This window comes from Saccopteryx bilineata, chromosome 1 (genome assembly GCF_036850765.1).
Source record: "Saccopteryx bilineata isolate mSacBil1 chromosome 1, mSacBil1_pri_phased_curated, whole genome shotgun sequence".
Classification (NCBI taxonomy): Eukaryota; Metazoa; Chordata; class Mammalia; order Chiroptera; family Emballonuridae; genus Saccopteryx; species Saccopteryx bilineata.
The window spans coordinates 115,115,881-115,142,690 of NC_089490.1; the positions used below are offsets into that span (position 1 = coordinate 115,115,881).

The 26,810-nt window shown below is 38.6% G+C and overlaps 1 protein-coding gene and 1 pseudogene across 1 annotated transcript in view; both read right to left on the bottom strand.

Moving 5' to 3' along the window:
• The window catches only part of RERG (RAS like estrogen regulated growth inhibitor), a 138,270-nt gene that overhangs the window by 87,566 nt on the left and 23,894 nt on the right, over positions 1-26,810 (bottom strand). The window lies entirely within an intron of this gene.
• On the bottom strand, positions 860-20,508 carry LOC136321002 (spermidine synthase-like; annotated as a pseudogene).

Sequence of the window (26,810 nt, forward strand, 5' to 3'; positions counted from 1 at the left end):
GATAGGAGAGAAAGACCAACAGACAAAGAAAGGTAAGTTTTGTTGATAAACTTAAGGTTTCATTTGCACATGAAAATATTATTTTAACAATTTGGGGGAAGAAAAGTTTTGAATTGATACACAGATTAAAGGAATTCCAAGGCAGGGAAGTAAAACAAGAGAAGGGGTATTTCTTCTGGTTTGCCAGAGAAATGAGCCATAAACCCAAACAAACCCATAAGGTTTGAAGTGGTGAGGTTTAAATGGTTTCAGCCCCTGATGGGTTCCATAGTAGGCAACCTATAAAGACAGGTCTGTCATGTCCCTCCTAGCTATAAAGGGCTCCCTCTCAAATATGTATAGTATTCTATTTTTATGTGTCCCTAGCCAGGCATTCATGTGACAGCAATCTCTGGCCTGTACTAAACACCCCCTTTCAGTGACTAACCCACACTTCTATAGACAACAGGAAGTGGGAACAGTAACAGAAGTCAGACGCGACAGAAGCAATGAAACAAGGAGGGCACACATCAACACATCATCCACATAAACGCACACGTGAGCGTGTGTGCATGTGTGTAATATACAATGTAGGAATTCTGGGGAAATCAAATGTTAAGAAACAGCTTGCAAAGTGTTTTATTTTTCATGCTTCAGAACTTTGTTATAAATACATGTGTTTGGTGAGCGAGGGGTGACAGAAGGAAGAGGTGGTGCTGTACACAGCTGGTATAGGCTTGGAGTCTGACCACCACAGAGAGAGAAAAAGACAAACAGTCTACCCAGAAGGGCAGGCCAGGCAGCATCCTGGGGCCTGTACCACTTGGTTGGTGGGTATGCGGGCCCAAGGTCCTGGGCTTTGTCAGCAGAGCACCTGGGCTCAGTTCCCATTATCCAGGGCCTTGCAGGCAAACTCAGGTGGGAGGAAGGCCTCAGGTGCACGTCAGAGTTATAGTATCGCAACTGCATCTGGTCAACCTGCTTCTGCCTCAGCTGCTGCGCCAACTCTTGCAAGTTGGTTCCTGGGTTTTTGCCACACAGCATGAATCTGACCTGGCCTCTGAGGTAGGTGGGGAAAGTGCAGGAGGCACAGCCTGCCATGGGAAAGGGCGATCTGCAGAAGTGCTGCATGTCCTTGATGAGGTCCAGGTGCAGCCACTGGCACTCACCCTGGCAACCAGGGATGCTGTCCTTCTTGAGGGCCGTCTTCATGAGCTGGCATTAGAGCTCTTTGAAGAGGCTCTCAGCAGGGCCCATGGCTCTGAGGCATCAGTGATGATAACATCCAAAGTGTCCTGGTTCTGTTTCATTAACTCACAACTGTCGCCCATGTGGAGGGTTGGCTCTGAGCTGGAGTAGCCAACAGCCATGCCTGGCAGGAACTTCTTAGACTTGAATGATGCCTTTCTCAATTTTACACTAGACCATAGACTCCACAGAATATTTCATCACCTCCCGCAGGACACCCCCGTCCCCAGTCCTGACAATCGGTGCCTTGTGTGGGTTGGGGTTTCTGCAGAGCAGCAGGTTGACTGTCATCTCCAAGTAGGAGAAAGGTCCCTTTTCATGCCCTGGATGACAAGGTCTAAAACCAGCCTGTTGCCATAGCGCTTACTGCAGAAGACAAGGATATCCTGGTGCCCATCTGTGCTGATGGTTATAGCAGCTGCTCCACCTGCCATGACAGGGCCTGGCCTGGCCATAGGCTGGACATCTCGTGGAACCAGCCCTCACAGATGGCAGTGGTGCCACCAAGGCCAGGCTACATGGTGGGCAGGGATCTGAGACTGCAGGTGGTGAGGAGTCACAGCACCATGGGATCACTGTGTTTTGTATTTTTAACTGTTGAAAATCCCACCAAATTTAAAGGAATTTAGAAATACATATATAAAAATAGCACTCAACTGAATTCAATTATTCATAAGACACAGGATCACATTAACATAAAGATATTTAAATAAAATTAATGCTCTAAATTATTTAAAAATAAATATTAAAAGGGTGAACTCTAATGTGAAATATGGACTTGGATAACAATGATGTGTCACTGTAGGTTCACTGATTGTAATCAATGTTCTACTCTGGTGTGAACTATTGATAGTGGGGGAGGCTAGATTAGGGGGGCAAGAGATTACATGGGAATTCTCTATATTTTCCATCCACTTTAGCTATGAACCTCATTTTTTTAAGGCACACTTTCTGGTATAGTATTCTTCAGGATCATTGCTATCAAGTGCATTTTACAAACATGTAGAGGCCAATGGCTTCCAATCTCTAAAACAGTATGTTGGTTTGGAGGCTAGACTCTAATTTCACTGATGGTCACAGACCTTTGTTCTGAATGAACTTGATTTTTAGAACATATAATGGGCAGCCACATTATAAAGAAATTTGCAAAATTCTGCAGTGTTAACACACTTTGGGTCAAAATGACATTTCCAGCTCTCAAAGAAGATACTACAGCTTTCCAATACATTCTGCCTTCTAATTAGTTTAGCTCCCCAAAGCAAAAATGAGGTTAAATAGCCACTTTTAAAAAATACAAATCAAGCCTGACCTGTGGTGGCGCAGTGGATAAAACGTCGACCTGGAAATACTGAGGTTGCTGGTTCAAAACCCTGGGCTTGCTTGGTCAAGGCACATGTGAAAGTTGATGCTTCCTGCTCCTCCCCCTTCTCTCTCTCTCTGTCTCTCTCTCTCTCTCCTTTCTAAAATGAATAAATAAAATAAAATAAAAATACAAATCACTTTCCTAACAATCAAAGAAAGTAGAAATTACCTTTCTCTTACTGACTGTAAGCATAAAGCTCTGCTGACAATTTAAAGAAGCTTCAGAAAAATCTCAGCTATCTGTACAGGTTATTATTCTTTTCAATTTGTTTTGGTGGACGTGTCTTAACTTCTCCCTCAGTTTTGATGGATATTGAGTTCTCAGTTGTCAGTCGTTTCCTCTCAGCACTTTGGATACGTTTTCTCATTGTCTTTTGTTGTCCATGGTTTCTGAGGAAGAGTCAGGTGCTACTCTTAGTGAAGATTTATTATATATGATGAACAAATTTTCCTGCTTTCAGGACTTTCTTTGTTTTTTGAAAGTTTGTGATGTGTAGAGGTATAGATCTCCTTAAGTTTATTTTAATGGAATTTTTTATTTTCCTGAATATATGCATTAATGTTTTATTTTAAATGAAACTTAGGAACTTTGAGGCCATTCTTCCTCCAACTAATCTTTCTGATTATTTCTCACTTCTACTCTGGGATTTCAATTATACATATGTTGGTATTCTTAATGATGTCCCAAAGTTCTCTAATTCTCTATTTTCTCCCCCCACCTCCATTTTTTCTCTTTCTGTTCTTTATACTAGATAATCTCAATTGATTTATATTCAAGTTTACTGATTTTCTTCTGTCAGTTAAAATCCACTGTTGGACTCTGCTAGTGAATTTTTCATTTTACTTCATATAACTTCAAAACACAATTTCTGTTTCCTATCTATTGATGTTCTTTATTTAGTTGTCATACTTCTTGTAAGTTATCTTTCATTGTCATACCTTCCCTTAGTGCTTTGACATATTTTCCTTTAGTTCTTTGAACAAATTTTATAATCTGATTTAAAGACAATTTAGTGATTCTAAGATCGAACCAGTTTCTATTGACTGCTGGTTTTCCTGTGTATAAATGATATTTTATTATTCTTTTGTGTGTCTTTTTGTTGTTGTTGTTGTTGTTATTGTTAAAAATTAAACATTTCAAATAATATTACATGAAAATTTTGAAAATGAAATCATCCTCTCCTAAGTTTATGTTGTTGTTGTTACTATTTATTTTCTTGTTGTTGCTGCTGCTGTCTGTTTTGTAGCTTTCCTGGGCCAATCCTGTAAAGTTTGTATTTTCTGTTTTGTGTAACTGCTTAAGTCTGTGTTTAATTAACTTATTAATCAGCTGATGATTTGTCAGAGGTATCTTTAAATGTCTTGAAACACTAAGTCTTCCCACCTTTACTGTCAGGATGTGCATGTGTGTCAGGGCCTAATTTCAATGCTCAGTCAGTCAGTTTATTATTCTCCCTTAGACTTTATTTTCTGTTTGCACAGAGATTCACGGTCATCCAGAGGTGAGAGATTGGCAATCTCTCATGTCTTTCCTGGGCTTGCATATAGCTTTGTACAAGACTATAACCTTCTAGATCCCCAGGAATATGTTTAAGCTTTTCAAAACATCTTATGGGCAAAATATTTCCCCTATCTTCCCTTTAAGTGTCTGGCCAGATTCTTGTTTGTATGTTGATATTAAACAATCACTACTGATTTTTTCTTTTTTTACAAATGCCCTTCTAGGGCTAGTGTTTTTTCTCCCTCAGGTGTTCTGCATCAGATCAAATAACAACAACAACCTCAGTGGGCTTTTCCAGAGGCTGTGAGATGAGTCTAATACTGACCATGTTCTTATGAAGGTAGAACTTTCTGTGGTGCTCCAAATCCGAGCTGCCTGCCACTCCAGTGCCTGCAAGGCTACCATTTTTCACAGCTACTCTCATGGTATAGCTGCTGGTTTTCCAGCCTAATGCAGAGCTGGGAGAAAAGTGCTAACAGTACATCAAGTTAAAGTGGCAGAAATCCTACAGTTCTTAATGAGGTTCATCAGTTTTCCCTGAATAAATGCTTTTTAGATTGTTACAAAACTTTAGATAATTCCCAGAGGTCTAAAAAGTTGATTTTGATTATTTTTGTCAGTGTTTTTACTTCTTTTATGAAAGGGTAAATTTACAAAGGTCCTTATGCTGACATTTCAGGAGTCTCCTGCCATTATTTATTCTTAAAGGAAAATGAAATTTGATTAAAACTTCTCATTCATTATAAGTGATTATTCACCCTTACTTTCATCTATTTTATTTAGGTGATTGCATATTTCAGCTCAAAATTCATGAATTATGACATGGCAAAATCCTAAATTTTTCTACTTCATTTCACATAGCACCTCATATTAGATAGAAAATTCAGTTTCTTCAATGACCCTCCCTTCTAGTTCCCCCATTTTGGTTATGTCTTTCTTACTGTTGCTACTCAGAATAGAACACAGACCTTTACAGAACATAGGGAGACTTTTTCATCTCTCCTATCATAGGTATTATGCTTATATTGCTGTGGTTTATCAGCATACATACCTGCTGTAGTATGTGAACCTACTCAGATTCTTATCAGCTTGAAGTAGGACACTGGATAATTAAAATTGTAAAACAGATGCTAGTACATTCGATTTTGCTTGGGAGGACTGGAATTTGAAAGTGGCTAGAAAGCTAGTCTGCTGAAAAACATCTTCACAACTGCCTTCGGTGATGCTTGCAAATACTTTGGAAAACAAAGGGGAAAAAATGCATCTTTCATGATTATATAAGCATCTAAGTGAAAACACCAGAGTACACAAAAATTTAATTGGTATTTTAATTTGTTGTTTCTTAAAGGTATTTTAATATTTTTTTTAAAAAACTAGGATAATGTAGGATTTTTTTCCCATTAGAAAATTCATTACCTTTAGTACCTGTCTCATATTTGACCTTTCAATAAAAGAACTCTCATTAACTAAACACACACACCTTAAAAGTCAGAATATAGCCTAACCAGGTAGTGGTGCAGTGGATAGAGCGTCAGCCTGGGATGCAGAAGACCCAGGTTCAAAACTATGAGTTCACCAGATTGATTGCGGGCTCACTCACTTGAGCATAGGATCATAAACTTGACCCTATAGTCACTGGCTTGAGCCCAAAGATTGCTGGCTTGAAACCCAAGGTTGCTGGCTTGAGCAAGGGGTCACTCGCTCTGCTAAAGCCCCCTGGTCAAGGCACATATGAGAAAGCAGTCAATGAACAATAAAGGTGCTGCAATGAAGAATTGATGTTTGTCATCTCTCTCCCTTCCTGTCTGTCTCTCTCTCTCTGTCTCTCTATCTCTATCATAAAAAAAGAAAAAATATATAAAAAGGGTAAACAAATTTATTTGGCCACTCAGCCTTTCTGATATTTTTATTAAAATATTATCATAATGTATAAAAAGCATTGATTTTATTGAAGATTTCCTTACCCAGTTTTTCTATATCTAAATGATCTATGGGTATTCATAGTCCCGTGTTTACTTTCCAATAAATTTAAGAACATACTCTGGCATAATAAACTCAAATTTCTTAAAATCTTTAAAATTCACATAAAAAATATCCCTGTATAATTTAGCTAATTTATGAGTTTCTTCTGAAATTCAGGTCTACAGCCATATCACCCGGAATGTACCCTATCTCATCAAAAATTACTTAACAAAACACCTCAAAATATTATTTCTTTCTACTAAGTTCAATGGCCCAATATTTGAACATGAAAAGCAGTAAAAATAATCACAGTATATTTTAAAATTGAAGACATCAAAGACATCAACTTAATAAAAAATGATTGTTATCAACCTTTTTTATACAGACAAAGACAAAAGACAACAATATCTGCATGATAGAGCTTCTAACCGAAGAATCAAGACATGAGAATGAGGAACATGAGAAATGAAAGAGCAAGAGGCAAAATGGGAGACAAAAATTGTGATCTCTCTGATCCATCTCTTCTTGTCAATTTGCACCATCTATTAAATTATTTTTGCTGCTTATAACCATGCTCTTACACTTTACTATTTGTGGTATTAACCAGAAGCATAGAACTAATGCATGGAACAAAGGGAGTTGGAATCCTGAATTTAAATGTTATCTCCAGATCTCTCCCTTTTTGGCTTTTTTCCCAAATAGACTGAAACTCTTCCCTATATGGCTGAAGGAACACATTTCACATTTTTGTTGCTGAAGTAGAGCAGGAAAGGAGAAAGATAATTGCTATAATGGAGGAATGAATATTCTGCCACTCTCTATTTTTGACTATGTATTAAGAATATGGTTCTATAATGAAATGACTTCAAGAGTAGCTCTAAGATCTTCAGAAATGACTAAATATACTTATTCCTTTCAACCATTCGTCCAACTGAAACATATTACCTTCCTACTACGCTTAAAATGACACTATTACATTTTCTGCAATGTTTTCTATTATATATTCCTTTGGGTCTCTAGTAACAATATAAATACTGGGACCTTGACTTTACTGAATGGACTTGCTCTGTACTCTGCAATATTAAAGTATCAGAAGGCAGCTAAGATCATATCTGTGTGTTTTTTCTCTCATTAATTTTATAGACCCCTGTTTTATTGGGGGAGAGAATATGCTTTCAATTCAGAGTCATAGATTTGCATTCCTGGTGGACCTCTTATTATATGAACTTATGCAAATTACTTACTATATTTGAGCCTCAATTTCCATCTCTGTAAAAGATAAATAATGAAACCTGTTGTGAGGACCAAATCATACACATGAATTAAATGACTGCATTGAAAGGGAAAGTTGACTCCTACAAACCTCCAAGACATTCCTGTCGGACGCACACACAGCAACCTCTCCCAAGCTCCTCAGCTTACATGGAGACTCCATAAAGGGACCATCCCACTGGAGACGTGAGAAAGTCTGCTTCCCTGGAGTCATTTCCCCTACCAGCATATGACTCTTTTCCGGACTTAGAGCTGTGTTAAAAATCAGCTACAACTCTTTTATCTCAGTTACAAGAAGCAAATACCTAAAGTAAAAGTTTCTGGATTTATTGCTAAGAGTTTGTATTGAATTTATAAACTTACTACTTTCTGTATAGGTACATGTTGCCTAAAGCATAATTATTTACCCATGCCCCAGTTAAACAAAGATTTTGGACACCATAAATGTAGAAATAAAAAAAAGGACAGAAACAGGGAGAGCAAGAGGGAATGACTTACTTGGGGGTGGGGAAGAGTAGGTGGAAGGAATGAGTGTGTGTATGAGAGAGAGAGAGTATATGTGTGTGTGTGTGTGTGTGTGTAGGGGTCACGAGTGAAGGTATCTATACTTCTTTGCTACCCTGGGACAAAGTTAAACCCCTCTATTGTCCTTTAATGAATTCAATTGCTTCTAAAAACAGCAGTGATTTTCTCCTTATGTAATCACCCATAATTTTTTTTTTTTTCAATCTCAAAGGTAGTTTGGAACAAAAGCAAGAAAGTCTGGAACCAAGGGCTCTGCACTGCTTTTATCCATCTTAACTGAGACGTAGAACTAACTACATTAAGATCTCTGCCATCATCACTGCTCCCAGTCCATGAGGAGCATCCCATACCTGCTCCAAAGCAATCTCTTGCCCTGCGGTGCAGCAATTAGATATATAGATTTTCTGAATTTCCACCAAAATATTTTGAAGCATCTGGCTTATTCCCCTGAATGTATTATCTTCCATATGTAGGTTGCATCTTTCTCCAAAAGATTGTTAGGAAACATTTGCTTGCTGCTATGTAACATCCCAAAATATCAAGACATTAAGAGATGTGTGAGAAAATGCCTCCGGGTTTTCTTATTCCAATTGCCATCCCTAAAAGCCACAACACAGTGATTCATTGCTTTTTTTAGAGATTACCAATCAACAGAGTGTGCAAAACGAGACACTGGGGGATGTGTGGGCAGCTTCAGTGACGGTCATGCTCTGTTGCGGCTCATTCCGCTGCGCTGCGGGAGCTTCAAAAGATCCTGTCTGGATGTTGCGTGAGTGCATGGAACAGCACACTTCACATGCTTGGACACACATATCACGCCAAGGTTCTAATGAAAAGCAGGTGGGTTTTACTAGCTGGGAGAAGAAGAAGAAAGAAGAGACATGAAATTCACACATAAGGACTTATTTGGGGAGGTTTCAAGTGGAGGAAACCAAAAGAAAAAATGATAGGAGAGCATTATTCCTTAGCTAGGAATTTTTTCTCTGAACCAGAAAGTCAAGACACATAATGAAATACTGTCCTTTTAGACAGACAAATATTATTCCACAAGTAATTGAGACTGTGGAATTTTACTGCAAAGGGCTGACATAGGAAGTGAACGAGGTTTGAGGTATAAAATAAAAAAATGAAAGATGTAGTCCTATCTCCAGTGTAAAATGAACCCACAAGGTGCATACATCCACTATGGGTCCTGGTAGACCCTGTCGTGGGCAATTCAGATACCCTGAAGCCTTCTTCAAACAGGCCCTTGTCTTGGAGTGAGAAGTGGGAGGGCTGGGGTCCCTCTCTCTGAGCTACCGGCTGCCGCTCTGGCGCAAGGAGGCCTGCCTCTCTGCACAGGCCCCACAGCCAAGCTCCCTGCAAGCAGTAGCTCCAAATATTGTGGCCAAGAATGTTCAAATGCAAAACCCCACGCCCTTAAGGCAAATCCCATTAATCATCCAGAGCACCCTGCAACTGAAGGCACAGGCTTTGAGACTGAAGTCTCACTGGCTGAAGTCACGGGATGACGCAGAACCCTCCTAGCTGCTAGGAACCAGATGAGTCCAAAGCTCCCTTGAGCCTGTGCACTCCTGATAAAGAGATCTGAGGTGTGTCTGTCAGCCTCACTCATGGGATGGAAACCTCACTCCTACTCCGTAGGGATGTATCTTCCTTTTCTGATGTGGTGAGGAATGAGAGGAGGGGCCCCAGCCCTGTGAGTGGAAAGCAGAATTTTCCAGTATTCTTTATCCAAACTGGGGAATAAGACCACACAGCCGGGTTGCTTCTGGTTGTTAGACAGACCATGCGATATAAAGATATTTCATATGTTCTCAGCCTCATCTCTTCTAACATGGACCAATGATTAATAGTGACAATTTTATTGCATCCAGACATTCATATTTTCCACTGATTTTTTTTTTCCTTGGGAAACACCCTTTAGCCAGGATGAAACTGAACACAAACATCAATAGCTTTCAAAATCTGGTTTTGGTTCACCTTTTGCATATGAGACTCTGGTTTCATTTAGAGCACTTTATAGCAGTCTTTATTTGGACTTTATAGCAGTTCAAATAAAGCCCTCATCCCTCCCAAGACAGTGGAGGTCTTAAGTGAGTCCCATAATGACTGAGTCATGTGGATTTAACTCAGGAATCCAAGAGCCAGCAAACTAATCTTCTTCATCCTGAAAAATCTTAATCCAAACAATATGTGAAATATTAAGCTGGAACACACTTTTATGAAATTCCACATTCAATTTCAAAGGTTGGCATGGGGTTTGTTTCCTTGTTTGTGTTCACAGATACCCCATTCATCAAGATTGCTAATAGCTGGGCCTTGCAGACTCAGAGTGAGCAGTGAGTTATTGTCAGGAGACAGTGTAGGGTGAGGGCAGCCAGGATTGCTGTTTCAAATCCTGGCTGTGTCACTTACCTAATCTCTTCTTGATTTCCTCATTTGTGAGCGGGGACAATGTTAGCTATTTTATAGGGTTGTTAAAAATTAATTAGTATATGTAAAATATTTAGAACAGTTCCTGGAACATCAGAAGAGCTCAATAAATGTTAGATTTTATTATATCTGGGAGACTCTTTTCTCCATCCCATACAAGAAGAAAGAAAATGACTAAAACCTACTGAGGTGGCCCTGTAAGTTTATGTCAATGAGGAGAACAAATGATAAGTGATGTCACACATACAGGTAGTGGGAAATGCCGTGTGAGGTCACTACAAAGGTGTGGCTAAATGGGTTTGCTATTCAGAGTAATCTCTGGAAGAATGTCATTATGACCGCTGGCAGGAACCATCTGAAAATTCAGTCCTTTTCTCTTTTGTACTTTGAAGAATTAAATTGCAGTTCATGAGACAATTTTATCTCAGAAGAAGAAAATTGACAGGTTAATCTTGAAAGGGTCTCCTGGCTTCTTGCTAAAAGAATTATCCGTCCACACCAGGTCATTCCTCCCAAGTCTTAAAAATAACAGGACCCAAGGATAACTGTTGGCTATTAAGTTTCAGAGGTTAAAAAGAATCAAATATTGACTCATAGATGCAAGATCATATCATTAGTACATGTCTGTTTTCTTCTCTCCTTATCTAAAGCCATTATATTTATATACATATCATTCCAGGAAAAACGAGCCAATTTCTAAATTGCAAAACATGTACTTTCTATATATACATGTTGATTCGACAATAAAATTATCAAGTGACATAAGTTGTTCATCTTTACAATCTGACTTAAAAATAATGATCGTTCACTTCCTGATGACCTCAAAATATTTTACAGACGTTATCTCATAAAGAAGATATTAATGGGAGGTTCTTATCCAAACATGATAAAAAAAAAGTGGGTTGGAAGATATGTGGTTTGGAAGATTTAAATTGCAATGAATGTAGAAATAATAACTTTATATGTAATAATATAATATGTAATAATAATATTATAATAATAACTCACCTATCATCTTTAATGGTTTAGTCATGATATCATGAAAACCTTAACATAAACCTGTGAGACAGGCAGGAGAACATATAATTGTGATTTTAAAAAGTACTAAAGTATTAAAATTGAATAGTCAACCTAATTTAGAATTTTAAAAAGTAAATGCCAAATAAATATAATTTTGTTTATAAATTTAAATGTGCAATGGTATACTCATTCTACACCATTCTTGCGACTCAAAAATGTGTGCCTTCTTGCTGAAATATATATACTGATTAGGAATAGTCTTTCTTTTTGACAGCCAAAAATTATAAGCATCTATCTCAATTTTTAGTAAAAGAAAACCAGTGAAGGCATGAAATAAGTATTTGATTCAAATTTCTAGTTCAGATATAGAATTTTCAACTCAGGAAGACTATTTCCCTAATGTTAAGTAAAGTTTTATGCCTACAGCATGTTTATTTTATAATCTGCCATTTAAATAACTGGCCTTCCTCTATCATTTTAGAGAAATTATTTTATTATCTTTTATCCTAAATTCATAAAAAGCACTGCCCCTACAGGACCATGAATAGTGGGGAAAGCAAAGGCCCATCCTCATTAACCTAAACTCGCACCTTTCAGGGTTAGGCTGCCATGAATCCAGACAGGAATAATGCCCAGTTTTATCAGAACTATGTATCTCCTCACCTTCTGTGAAGAGTATAAAGAGGAGCCTGGAAGAAAACCCTCTGATTTCTTATCAAAGTGCTGTAGGAAGCCAAGTCACTTTTCTAAAAGTAAAATGTGTCATGCGAACTCATGGAAACCCACTGAACACTGCTGTGACTCTCCAGCCTCTGCAACCGACAGACACATGGCAAACCCAGTGACACTCATGAGTTGGAACACCATGGTGAGCACAGACTGGGGAAGGGAGGAATTGGGGAGTCACATGTTGCCTTTTAGTCTATTTCATCATTCAGCATTAGTCATCTCCAAAGGGGTGCTGGAAAAAATACATGGTCTCTATGAATTTTAATCTCATTTTTTAAATGTCTTTATATATTTTTTGATAATATAAATAATATATTAGTACAGTAATGACAGGTCATTAATCCAAGTGGGCCTAGTCCAAACAAAAGAGAAAGATGTTCCTTTGCACATAGGACTCATTTGGCAGGAAAGAAGGTCTTATTTATTGTCAAACAGAGGTTGTTTGCCTTTCTAAACTTCTGGCTTGCTTCTTAAAAAAGAAAGAAATATGACCTACAAAAAAAAATGTTTTCTAGAAAAGATACAAGAAACCAGAATGTCTGAAATTTTTGAATCCAGTAAACTTTTCTTCCCCATGAATGCTACATGATCGTATGCACTTAACAGGAATGCGCCAAGATCCAAATCATTATCACAAGTTGTAAACCTGGGACAGAGTGTGTGTTTAAACTGACGAGCATGCAACATCAGCAAATCATAATGACAGAGGGTATGTCCAAAAGCAGTCAGAGGTGAATGGTGGAAAATGCATGCCAACCAAGTCAACTTTGGGGTGACTAGGTAATTTTCTTGTACTTCTTATTTCTTCAGAGGGCAAAGTCTCAGGACTTCTTTCAGAATATGAACTGAGGTACTTACAAGTTTCTCTTCGATGGCACAATTTCAAATAGCACAAGGAAGAGTGGGGGCAGACCTAAAGAAAGACATTTGAGGTGACATTCTGTTTGAGGTGTAATTTTATTTTCCCTTCACCTAATATAACAGCTCGATGCAAAGTGACAGAAAGCAGCCCCAGGAATTTGTCAGAGATCAAGCACTGTGCAAACAGCCCCATGTGACTTTCCCAGCATTTGCTTCATTCCTAAGCAGACACAGTCTCAGGGATGGGTGCACAGAGGTGGGCAGAAGTAAATTAATAATAAATAATATGATACTTAATAATTAAATAATAATATAAGAATAAACTCTGTTTTGCCAACTCACACTATAAACGTACTTTTGCCCACCTCTGTATGTCCACCCTTTTTCTCATAGATATCTTTATGTAAAGATAAGATCTTATGTTGATTGCCCTAACTGGCAGAATACACTTAAGTGGAACCCCAATTCTGTACTGTGTAACAAGTAGAGTGTAGAGCACAAAATATTTAGCCTCTTTGTTACTGAGATATGGTCTGTATTACTAAGCAGTATGGGCTGGGACAAAAATCTTTGACCTGATATTCCAAGACTTTGAGCTTGATATTCCAAGACTTTCATTATCTCTCCATATTGAAAAATGTGCTTCTTTCATCTTTTTTGTTGGGAGGGGAAAAGTTTATGGTCATTAAGGTACCTCTATGTGTCCGATTATTTTCCCCTGTATATAATCTGGCCCTGGAGGATTCAACCATAGGCTGACCTTACATATAGAAATTCATACTTCCTAGAGAAAATAAGTTATAAAGTACTGCTTAGAAATAAGTTTTTAAAATTCCATTAATTGAGTTAAATGAACAAGGATTTAATTTAATTTTATTTTCTTTAGAAAGAGAGAAAGAAAGACAGACAGGGACAGAGAGACAAGAAGGGACAGAGATGAAAAGCATCAATTCTTTGTTGCAGCACCTTAGTTTTTCATTGATTGCTTTTTCATTTGTGCCTTGACTGGGTAGCTCTAGCCAAGCCAGTGACCCCTTGCTCAAGCCAACAACCGTGGTCTCAAGCCAGAGACCTTGGGTTTCAAGCCAGCAATCTTTGGGCTCTCTCAGAGACTATGGGGTCATATCTATGATCCCACAATCAAGCTGGAGACCTTGGGGTTTCGAACCTAGATCCTCTGCATCCCAGGCTGATGCTCTATCCACTGAGCTACCACCTGGTCAGGCAAACAAAGATTTAATCTTGGTGACTCAATCTTGCATTTAAAGGACACAGACATACTAAAATAATTTCTGTGGATCACTCTTTTTAATACAAATTAAGATTTATTAAACAACTTATAGAAACTGTCAAATAAATGTGCAATTACATTTTTACAACTCCATATGGCAGATGGTAGTTGGTCCCATTTTACTAGACATAAAACTGAGTCTTAAAGTTTAAGTAACAAGCTAGTCTAAGGCCATGCATGACAGTGTTTTTTTTCTTTTACTCCATACTATTCTACTTTTACTGAGTAGGTTCTATTAAATTAACAACCTAAGTAAAATGCCTGTTTAGAATATTGTCATGAATATACAGCCTGGGGTCATAGCCATGAGACATAACCTTATGTACATCCCTCCCATCACATCCCTTCTTGAGTATGAAACCTGTGACTGGCTTCTAACTAAACAACTCAATATGGCAAAGATGATGGAATACCACTAGTATAATGATGTTATGTCACATAAAACTGGGATGAGAATGACTTCCTTGCTGGCTTTGAAGAAGTAAGCTGCCAGGTTGTGAGATGGCCACCTGGGAAGGAACCGTAGGAACCCCTAGAGCTGAGAGAAGTCCCTGGCTGACAGACAGCAAGCAAACAGGGATCTCAGGCATGCAGCTGCAAATGAATGAGTTCTTTCAAAATCCTATATGAGCTTGGAAGCAGACATTTCCCTTGACAAGCCTCTAAATGAGAACGTACCCCAGTGGACACCTTGATTGAGACCCTTACTGAAGAACCTACTGAAGATGATCCCGGTTTCCTGACCCATGATGATGGTGAGATAATAAGTGGCCATTGGGTTCAGTTGCTAAATTTGTGGTAATTTGTTACCAGCAATAAGAAAATGAATACAAATATCATCTATCTTTATAATATATGGGTCTTACACATACAAGGTATAAGGTACCACATTAAACATCTGTGAAGATTAAATAGTTAAACTGCTGCTTCTATGGTAATGCCTTGTGAATAATGAGAAGTCAGTGATAATCATCTGTGCCAATCTATAAGAAACACCCTGTCCGCCCCCTTCAGGCATGCTGATGAGAGATGAGCTTTTAGACATTTCTCTGTATGGCATGCAGTATTCCAGAAGCAACCAGCGGCATATTGGCACTGTACACTTCAACATGAATCCATAGGCTCTGAAGATTGTTGGAAATCAGAGTTTTTTAATTTCCAAAATGGGAAGGCATGTCAGAGTTTTAAAATAGAATTTTCTTCATCTCCTCTCTTCCTTCACCTCCTGTCCTCAAATATGCAATAAGCATTCTCTTGCTTCTAGCAGTGAAGGTGACCTTGATCATCATGGATTTTTCCCTTTTCCATATGTGCTGTGCAATTCTACACTGATGCCAACAATTAAGTGCATAAAAACAGTTTCGGGAAATGCCTAGCAGCTTTTGTACGCTGAACAGGCCAAAGTCTACATAGAAGAATCATCTGTTTGCATTGAGGACAAGATATTTGATTGGTCAATTGGCAGAAACAGAGGCCTTATCACTCTATTTCCCTCCCTGAAACAGCATTTTTTTGCCACAATAGTTTTAGACATGTCTTACCATTCTAAGAACACAATATATTAGTTTGACAGCAAAAATAAATAAATAAATTAGCATACAAAAAATTTAAAACCCAGTAATAACAGTGACTCATTTCCTACAGCTATAAATTAGTTGCTTCTGTTTTGAAAACTTGTAGGACTTATTAATTTAGTATTTGGAAAACAAAGCAATTTGTTCTCCTCCACTATGATGAGGGAGTCAAGTAATGCATGAATAGTTCAGTTATGCGATCAAACACCAGATTTTTGAACCTCTACTGTGGGCAAGGGACTGAACTAGGTTCTGTGCTCGGCAATGACTCTCAACACACAGACTTCTCACCGAAATCACTACAGGAATTTTAAAAAATTCTGAGGCCTGGTGTAGGACATTGCCTAGGATTTCTTAAAGGTTTCCAGATATTTCCAATATGCACCCACAGGTTTAGAGTTGGTGGATAAGGGAAGCAACACGAGAATGAAAGCCACTCAGGAACCTTGCAATTCGATTCAGTTTAGTGAATTAAATTTGAACCCTCAATAACAACTATAACACTTTTTCTTGAGAGGCTGGCACTTGAGCATCCTCTTTTCATCTGCCAAGCCTACTGTCTCTGACTACCATGTCATCTCCACCACTAGTTCTCAGGGTCTTCCTCTTCTTTCTGCTCCCACTCTAATCTTTCTGTGACAGAGATATCAAAAGAACTCATCTGTACATTCATTCAAAAAAAAATTATTAAATACTTACTCTGTTCTAGGTATTTGCTAGGTACTGGAATACATAACAGAGGGATTTAGTTCTTGACCTTAGTAAATAGAATCTAATGAGAAAACAGATGGGACTTCAACAATTGGCATGCTTTTTGCTTTTTTGGTATAGGTACAAAGTGCAACACAAAAGTTATAAGAGGAGTCCTAAGTCTGATTAGGTAAATTGAAGAATGCTGTAGGAAGAAACCTAGCTAGGCCTTTAAGGGTAACTATTACTCTGTCTTAAGGGGATAGCTTCTGAATGTGGTTAGAATGAAAAACGTGTACAAAACTACAAAGCCTGAAAGAGAATTGTGAGTAATGGAACATACACTGTGAGTTGGTGGGAGTAGGGAAGTGTGGGACAGAAATGAGGTGTGCAGCAGTCATTATGCTGAACATCTAAAGGATCCACTGGATTCTTAGAAAGTGCCCACATTTTCCACACGCTTTATTAAGTGTTTTCTTGTTTAAACTTCATGGCAAACATATAGGCTAGGTACAATTATTCTCATTTACAAAGGAGGGAACTGAGGCTCAGAGAGGTCAAGAGTGTTGCTCCAGGTTTGAAAGCAGCAGTGCCTGTTTTATCTAGGTCTGACTCCGAGCTCAGGGACTGCCAGCTCCACTTACTGCCCACCCCCCTGAGGGAGAAAACAAGATACTCAAGCAAGTGCCAAACTAAAATCTGTGTAATAACCTGGCCTTCAGTGGGAACCTTATTCACTTCTCATCAATTTTTTCTTTGTAGTTACTAAACTAATGCTCTCTGCCCACATCAATCCCCTCTCAAACTGGTCTTGGGTGTAGCTTAGACATGAAAATTTTTAAAGCTTCCGCACCTAATTCTCATGTGCACCCAAAGGCTGAGACTCAATGGACAGGGGATGCAAAAATGGGTAGGGAAGCTCCTTAGGGAGCTTGTAGTCAAATTCAGTGACCATCTGCTCCTAGAATTCCTCACTCCCTATATCTGGGATGACACTATAGTCCAGTAGGAGAAGATAACTCAGTTAGTGTCAAGAGGCATCATTTTTTTAAAGCAATAATAGGATATCATAAGGGAAAATTTTGAGGTCTCTCTGAAGTAAAATAATTTTAAAATATTTTCCTGTATTATCGGGGTATGGTAATTATAAAATTACTATCATGATAACAACATCAAGAAGTATATTTTTTAATTTTTTTCCTCTTCAGCCCTTATAGCAATCTACACTGCCTGGATGTTTGCTGGACTATATGCTCAAACCAAAGATTAATCTTGAAGGGGAAATTTTTTAAAGTAATGCACATTTAATTTTAAAATTTAAATTTTCCTCTGAGTATGAAGAGGTTAGAATGGATATAAATATAGTTGATATCCTTCTGACATATTATTTAGAAAATTAGGCTTTGAGTCAAGGAGATGAAAAAGAAGACGGAGAGAGGAAGAAGGAGAAATAAACAGCTTGATTCAAAAGGAGAGGAAGAAATAAAAGAGGAAAGATTTGAAGGCTACTTCTTCATAGCCATATGGGATATGTGACAAAGAACAGGCCCCGCTATTAGTGAATCTAAACTGCCAAAGTCCAGGGCCATGGAGAAAATAACAGAGCATTTAATTACACAGTGACAGTCGCATTGCGGGGATTTCCCGGAGATTAATGGAGCATCTGGGAAGAGTCAATGGCCCCAGGGAAAGCCAAAATGATCCCAGTCAATGAATAATACCGAGGAAAAGCCTCTTGTTAACTTCACTGTTAAACAGAAAATAGAGAAGGACTTGGGGGGGGGGGGGTTGGTGTTTTTTCTTATTTTTCTTCCCATTAAAAAAAATTAATATGCAGATAGATTGATTTTATTTAAGATTCTTACAGAGATAGACAGTCTAGCTCATCTCTAACTATTCAAATCTCTTAACTATAGATAAAACTCTTTTACTACCCCAGGCTAAACTGGAAGTTATGACCAAGATATTTTTTAAGGAGGTGGAAATGAGGGAAGAACAGCCTTTATAAAAGGTAGTATAACACGCATTTAAGTCAACACATAGATTAAGGCACAATGATGAAATCCAAGTTAAGACCCAACTCTTCTTGGAGAGCAAAGTCTACAATGTAGCTGATAATAATGCAGTAGTTAGCATAACCAAATGCTAAAGATTAACATATTAAATATAAAATGTAAATATGATTTGACTGGCAGCCAGAAAGTTCTTTAGATTTGGGCCTAGTACTATTATTAATTTGGTCATACTTCAGTAACCAGCTATAACATACATAAGTACAAATGTGAATCTTTAAGATCCCATGTATTTACTGCTTCTTGGTCATTTGGATATTTTTAACAGCAAAACTAATACTGTGAGGCCTTTTCTGAGTTGTACTAGGATAATTACATTGAATTAAGACTTGACTATAATTTTATACAAACACATTGTTTTCCTCTGCATTACCAGGAAATAAACAAATATAGATTTTTTTAAAAAGTACCAGAAAAACTTAGAAAATTTCTTCCCATGAGAGTAAATAAGGTTGTAGAGTTCCAGAGCTAAATTGGAGTCTTAAACAGTAAGCAGTCTTATTTTAAGGATGAGGAATAGATTTCCAGAGAGATGGATTACCTACTTGCTCAAGGTCATGAGGCTAATCAGTGGCAAAGTCAAGACCATAACTTCTGGCCCCACTCCTACCCAACGCAATGTTCATTTAGTTCCCACAATGTTTTTTTTTTTTCTCATATGGCCAGATTTAATGCCTCCTTGGTGAAGAGATGTTTATCTTTCATACTTTAATAAAATAGGCTTTGACAAAGGATAAGAAAGCACATTCTGCTCAAAGAGCCAAGCTTGGGTAGCCACTGTTACTTAGAGAAGGTTGCCATGTCTCTACAGCTATACAGTATTAAGGTAGTTACACAAACATATATACAAAGATTTCTAGCCTATTAACATTCTTTTTTGATCATCATGCATAAAGAAATGCCCGGAAAGGAGGCATTATAAAGTTTACTAATGGAAACGGAATGGTTTTGGGGATACATTTTTGCTCCAACACTAACTCCTACCCCGAGCATGAACTTTGGCTTTAACAATGAATAAAGATATAATATATTTTACATACTTAATGTGAAGATGAAATATGTAACAGTTAAACCATATTTAGCATATAATGGGTGCACATATGTGTACTTATTATTATATTATATTAAAATTGTATTTAGCTTAAAAATGGGTGCTCAATAGGCTTTTATTTGCTATTCCTTAAAAAGGTCTTTTTCAGCCCAAATTATAATTCTTAGAGAAAAATAAATGTCCTACTTGAAAGAAGGAGGAATCTATTACTCGCTTCTACAGCTTTTCATCCTCCATTGGCATAAGTTAAGAGGACATTCCAGACCACCATACCTTCTCGGAGTAAAAAGAAATCCCTTGATTTCTTGACATCAGCCACCAAGAGAAGCAAAAGTATCCCACAATTGTCCCTCTTCACAGTAAGTCAAATAGAACTATCTGTGACGATGTAAATGTTCTATATTTGTAATGTCCTACTTGGATTATTGAAGTATCCTCCTAACTTTACTTTCTGTTCCTACCCCTGTTTTTAATCTCTCTTCCTTAAACACACACCATACTAAATTCTTAGCATAAAAATTAGAGTAGTACTGTTAAAACATAAGTCATGTCATGTCATTCCTTTGCTTAAAATATTCTAATAGCTTTTCATCTTCTTCCAGTAAAAGCCAAAGTCTTTAGAGTGACCTCTGAGAAGTGACATGATCTCACCACCCTCAATAATCCTTCGGACCTCTTTCCCTTCCTCCCTGCACTCCATTCCTCTCTCCTCCAACTAAACTGGACTTCTTCCTTGGTGTCCTTGTAGACATAGGATCTTTGTACTCGCTGTTCCTTTTGCCTGAAATGCTCTTTATTCAGATAACCACATGACTCACTCCTTCACTTTCTTCAGATCTTTGCTTACACGCTGTCTCCTCATTGAAATCTTCTCTGACAACTGTTTTACAACTGCAGCCCTCTACACTGTTTTTATTTCCTTCTTTTTTTCCCATTACCGCTATCATCTGACATAATGTGCCCTGTAAGTATTAGTTTTCTTATGTCCTTTCCTTTAAGAATATAAATTTCATTATTTTCTAACTACTTGTTTATTGCTATATTCCCAGAGCCCTAGACAGTGGCTAGCATATTGTAGGTGATAAACAAACACTGTTTGAATAAATAGTTCTATAGCAAGAGTATTAGGAAGAAGGGGCCTCTGGTAAAGAAATTTGCAAGACCTTCACTAAGGGGGCTAAGAAGTGGAGAGCTTGGTGAATCCCATGTTCAAAAATTCATAGGAAAGGCAGGAAGCCACAGCTTTCTAATTTTCACATATTTTAGCAAGGATACAAACCAGGAGCTTAAAATTAAGACATTTTTACAAAATTTTAAACTTTGTACATCTCCAAATATGCTATTTTCATAATTATCTATCCACCTTTTCACAGTAATTTAAGATGTTACTTTTTTTTATTAACAGTAAAATAGAACAAGTTGATGATATACTATATAGAGTTCATCTTGAGGATGAAATTAGGAGGAGGTGTTCAAAGAGCTACAAGAATTAAAGAAGATGATGACAGCTTAAATAAAGCCCAAAGGTACCTTACTTAGGTCCACAGGGACTATGACAAGGGACATAGGAGAACTTAGAATACCAGTGTGGGTATACAGCGGGTTCTCATAGGAAGACCTTTGGATGCTCTAACATATGAGGCAAATGTTATTGGTAATGAGTTATGGACAGACATATCATAGTCCAAAGATGATAAAATATTTCTTCATTTGTAACTTAACCCAGTTCTGGTGCTAGAGCAAAAAGATTTTTTTTAATACTTGGAACATATAATCTAAATAGCTGAACACAGGATAGATAAAAGCAAGAAGAAAGAGTCTCAGTTTAAAGCCCTGGTAACAAACAGAGCTAAAGAGGAAACAAAGACAGCTGGAACAAGTGTATTCATGTCGTTGCATAACAAATTGCCAAAAACACAGTATATCAGAACATGTTCTATTATCTCATAGTTTCTTGGTCAGGAGTTTCACCTGGCTGTAGTGAAGGTGTGAGTTAGGACTATGTTCTCATCAGACGTTTGACTTGGGAAAGATCAACTTCTAAGCCTCTTTAGGTTTTTGGGAGAATTCAATTCCTCATGGTTGTAAGACTAAGGTTCTTCCTTCCCTTCCTTTCCCTTCCCTTCCCTTCCCTTCCCTTCCCTTCCCTTCCCTTCCCTTCCCTTCCCTTCCCTTCCCTTCCCTTCCCTCCTCTGCCCTTCCCCTTCTTCCTTCCTTCCTTCCTTCCTTCCTTCCTTCCTTCCTTCCTTCCTTCCTTCCTTCCTTCCTTCCTTCTTTCCTATCTTCCTTTTCACTGTCAGCCAGTGGCCACTCTCAGGACCTAGAAGTTAGACATAATTCCTTGTCAAGTAACCCTCTCACAACATGCCACCTTACTTTTTCTTCAAAGCCAGCAACAAACAGGCACTCTTTCACTCCAGTCTGCTAAGACAGTCTTATATAGTGTCACTTAATCACAGAACTGACATCCCATCACTCTCACCATTTTCTATCAGTTAGAAGCAAGTTCTAGTTTCTGCCTGAACCAGGGGAAGGGACATGACTCATTAGAGATTCTCTCAGGGTGCCTGTCACTCGCACATACGCATCATCATAGCTCTCCAGACAATCATACTGAGTCACAGATACTGCCATGCATGATAGCACAGATCTATGTGCAGGCTGAGAAATGACTTACAGATTTTAGATGTAAAATTAAACATTTTAAACAGTAAATCCTCCCTCTTCCTCACCACCATCATACAATCAAACATTAACTTCTGTAGATTATACCTTCCTAAAACCTTTTAAATCTATCAATTTTCTCTTTAAAGCACTCACCATTGCATCAAGATCATTGCCATTCCTTGCAAGGGACTATTGCAATTAGCCTTCTTTTTTTTAATTAAGTGAGAGAAGTGGAGGCAGAAAGACTCCCGCTTGTACCCCAATCTGGATCCACCTGGCAAGCCCCCTAAGGGGTGAAGCTCTGCCCATCTGGAGCGTTACTCGATTGCTCTGGCAACTGAGCTATTTTTAGCACCTGAGGCAGAGGCCACAGGGTCATCCAGGCCTGTGTGTCCCAACCAATCCAGCCATGGCTGTGGGAGGGGAGAGAGAGGGAAGGGAGAGAGAGAAGGCGGAGGAGGAGGAGTAGAGAAGCAGATGGTCACTTCTCCTGTGTGCCCTGACAGATAATCCAACCTGGGCACCCACACACCGGGCCAATGCTCTACCACTCAGGCAACCAGCCAGGGTTGCAGTTAGCCTTCTAATTGGTCTCCCTACCCCTCTGCCTCTGCCTTATTCCCCTGTATAATCTATTCCTCATAGGAATTTCTAACATATAGATCGAATAACATCACTACCTGATTAGAGCTCTCTACTAGCTATCCCGCTCATTAAGGTTAAGTTACAACTTAATATGATCTGGTTTCTACTTAGGTTTCTAGTTCCCCTTGACCTCCATGATCCAGTTAAACTAACCATGGTTTTCAAACGTGCATGCTTTCTCTTGCCTCCATTCTTGCGATGCTGTTTCTTCTGCTTAAAATACATCCCCACTTCCCACCCTACCTCCTCACCCCATCCCTCCCCAGCCAATGCCTGCTTGGCTAATTCATACTCTCTCTGGCTCTGTGATATCTGAAGCCCCCAACCTAAGCTAAATGTTGCTTCTGTGTTTTCCCACAGAACCATGTACTTCCTTTTCCTGGCACTTACTGTTGTATTTGTATTTGTCTGGCTTGTTAGCTGCTAAATCCCTGAGACTAACACAGCAACTTGACCTAGTGGCTGCTGAGTAGCCATTGAATGAACAAATTCCAAGTTTTATTGTAAGCAGTTATCTTGCCACTGTCCCAGATGTCTTACAGTTTGTTTATTTTCCATTGTTGAGAAGTATTGAGATAACTATCACCAATGTAGTAACTTTTTATTTTGAGATAATTTTAGACTGACAAAAGTTGTAAAAATAGTACTGAGAGTTCCATAAACCCTTCCCTTACATTCATGTAATGTTAGCATCTTACATAGTGCAATGATCAAAACTAATAAATTAATATTGGTACAATGCTATTAACTAGACTCCTGATTTTATTTGAATTTCACCAGCTTTTCCAACAACGCTCTTCTTTTCTCTTCCAAGATGCAATCCAGGATCCATGTTGGATTTGGTTGTCATGACTTCTAGTCTCCTCAGTCTTTCCTTGTCTTTCTTGACCTTGACACTTCTAAAGAGCATTGACCAGCTCTCTTGTGGAACGTCCTGCAATCCGGGTTGGTCTGATGTCAACACATGATTAGACGGAGGTTACGTACTGTTGGAGAGAGTGTCACAGAGGTCACATGCCCTTCTCAGTGCCTCATATGACCAGGTCAGTATGCCTTATTCCTAGTAATGTTAACCTTTGGCACATGGTTAAGGTGACATCTGACCGGTTTCTTCATGGTAAAGTTATTATTTTTTCCTTTGTAATTAATAAGTGTTTTTTTAAGAGGAGACCATCAACGGTTGCCTGCAGCAGTTATTGCCATAGTGTTCTGATGCTCTGGTTCCCTCATGCATTCTGTATTTACTAATTAGAATTGTTTTATAAGGACTGCTTGTCATTTTGTCTCCTTTAACTTATTTATCAGTTATTTGTTTATATCCGTACAACTTAAGGACATCCATTTTGTCCTTTGCGTTACAACCAATACAATTACTGGATTTGTGTTATTTATTTTGCTCACTTTGTTCCAACTCTGGCCACTGGCAGCCCTTTCTCGTTGGTAGACATGCCTCCATCCTGTCTTATTTATCAGCACTTACTTTCTGGCACCACAAGGTGCTTCATACCTATCTTCCATCTGCCTGCCCCAGCCCTGGAGTCATCCGTTCCTTCAAGAAACTCTGGTTCATTTTGTTAGGGAATTATACCGCCCCCTCGAACACTGGGAGAGTTGTCATTGTGCACCCATTTCCATGCTCCCACACTGGGGTCCTCTCTGCTATTTCGCTCAAAGAAAGAAAAACTTGAAACAACCGTTTTAGAAACCTGTATGCATCCATGACACAATAATGGATACATGGAACACAATATAGCAGAAAGAGTGCTCAATTTAGAGTGGAGAGACAATCTTTTCATCAGGCATTTTGACTCTGAGTCTGGTTTCAATAGAAAAGATACTGTAAGTAAGAGAAAATATTAATATCATTGCAGATGAGAGAAATACACCTCAGAACACTTGGCTGTTATTTCCTCTGCATGCATTTTCATGTCCCCAAATTTCAGTGGCAGGCAAATGATGCAGGTTATTCTACTATTAAAAGGAGGCTTACTTCCTTTTTATTCTGTACTTTCCCATCCCTCCCCCACAAGAATTTGAATCTGAGATTTCACTTTGCTAGGAGGGGGAAAAAAAGTAAGTACCTTTACAAGAACAATCAAAACAATGACTCACAAACTCTGCAAGGATTTCAGATGGTTTCCTCATTTTGAGACCATTCAAGGGATTATGCTAAATCCCATGCTGACGGGTGAGAAAGAGAGTGTGCAGCTGGGGGACATCCACACTCTCCTCACACACATTCGCAGGGTCCAGGCTGGACTCTAAATAACAAACAGTGACATCCTTCAACAGCACATTCCAGGCATGTGTTAGGGTGCAAAGGCAACAGACGCTTAAGTCTGATCATAAACGATCACTCAGACACCAGTCTTCTGACACATTTTGTTCCTACTCTCTCACATATTGTCTGCTGCTCCCCAGTTTCCCAAATATACACATTCTCCCCTCAGCACCTATGCTTTTGAGAACAGGTTTTAGTAGACCGAGTGTTTTTAATTAAAAGAAAAAAAGAAGGCCGAGCTCTTGTAAAAGGCCAGTGTGCAATGAAATTTGTACTAGGGTTGTTTTTTTTTACCAGAATTCCATTATCTCAGATTCACGCACAATGTACACAGTCTTGGTGTTACTGAAAAGCCTGAAGCCCATCTCTTCCAGGAATGCTTAACATGATGTTCGGCGTACAGTTGCCAAGGAAGAAGTTCTATTTTGCTATATTAGTTGAAAGCAATTCTGATAACAGCAGGATCTCTTGCAATGTCCGTTTTCACTCTGTGGTTGCTGACCGATGAGAACTTGATGAAATCCACAGAGAATTAGGCTCCCCGGGTTCAATTTCCACAACCATCTCAATATCCACTATCTTTGTAAGATACTTTCCAGGTTGTCAGACAGCAAATGGTAATTTAGATAAAAAATTTGCCCCTTTGCATCCATCAGAAATAGAGAGTTGTTTTCTTTTGAAAACATCTACATGTATTGTCTTCCCACATACCCTTTGTGGGAAAATTTAATGTACTAACCAGAAAGCTAGAAAGCTTATCAAATGAGTACTCACAAAGTGACTTGAAGAAAGCTCTTCTGAACATCATTACAGTCATGACTAATGAATAAATAACTGCTGAAATGAAAAGATTCTAATTAGCCACCTAGAGATGGTGGCAGAATTGAGGAAATTTTCATACTGCCTTTCAGAGTATTGTTTTGGGTAAAGTCCAACAGAGTTGAGGATGAGCTTATGGTGGCAGAAATGGAAAGAGGTACAAATCCTGTAGGACCCCTCACCTCCCCTTCCTGTCTCACACACAGTGGCACTGCTATGAATGCCAAGGGGGCTTAATTAGGAAACAAAGAGTTGGATCAACAGACAGAGGTCATTGTTAATCTCTCAGTCTTCTCCACCCACTCATTTTCTTCCTGCTAAGTAGGTGGCCTTCACCCTGTTCCACCAATGATTGATTGTGTACCCTGGTTCTATAACCACCCATGGAAAATCTTCACTGACTTTGTTAATACACAGCAAGCTTGGCTGTGTTTGTTTTGTTTTGCATTGTTTGCTTTCGCCTGTTGGGTTGTTAATTACCTCAACCAGTAGCATTTATTTGTCTCAAATTGAACTGAGGTCAAAAGAAAATCAGTTCAGGAAGGTGGGAGGGAAACAGTGTTGGCTGCCATATGGCACCGACTTGAGGCAAGCAGATACCTAAAAGTTGCATCACCAATGATAAATGCACTCGTAAGAGCTCGCCCTCCTCCCCGGATAGCTCACAGCTTCAGTTTCCATCCTACGCTCCTGCCCCTGAATCAGGGTTTAAATTGGATGTATGCAAAACTTAAAGTGAAGAGCCACTCAGTCATATGGATTTGTGTTTTATATAACTTGAGATACGTTACAAGCAGACCAAGCATGAGAAAGAAATGTGGCCAT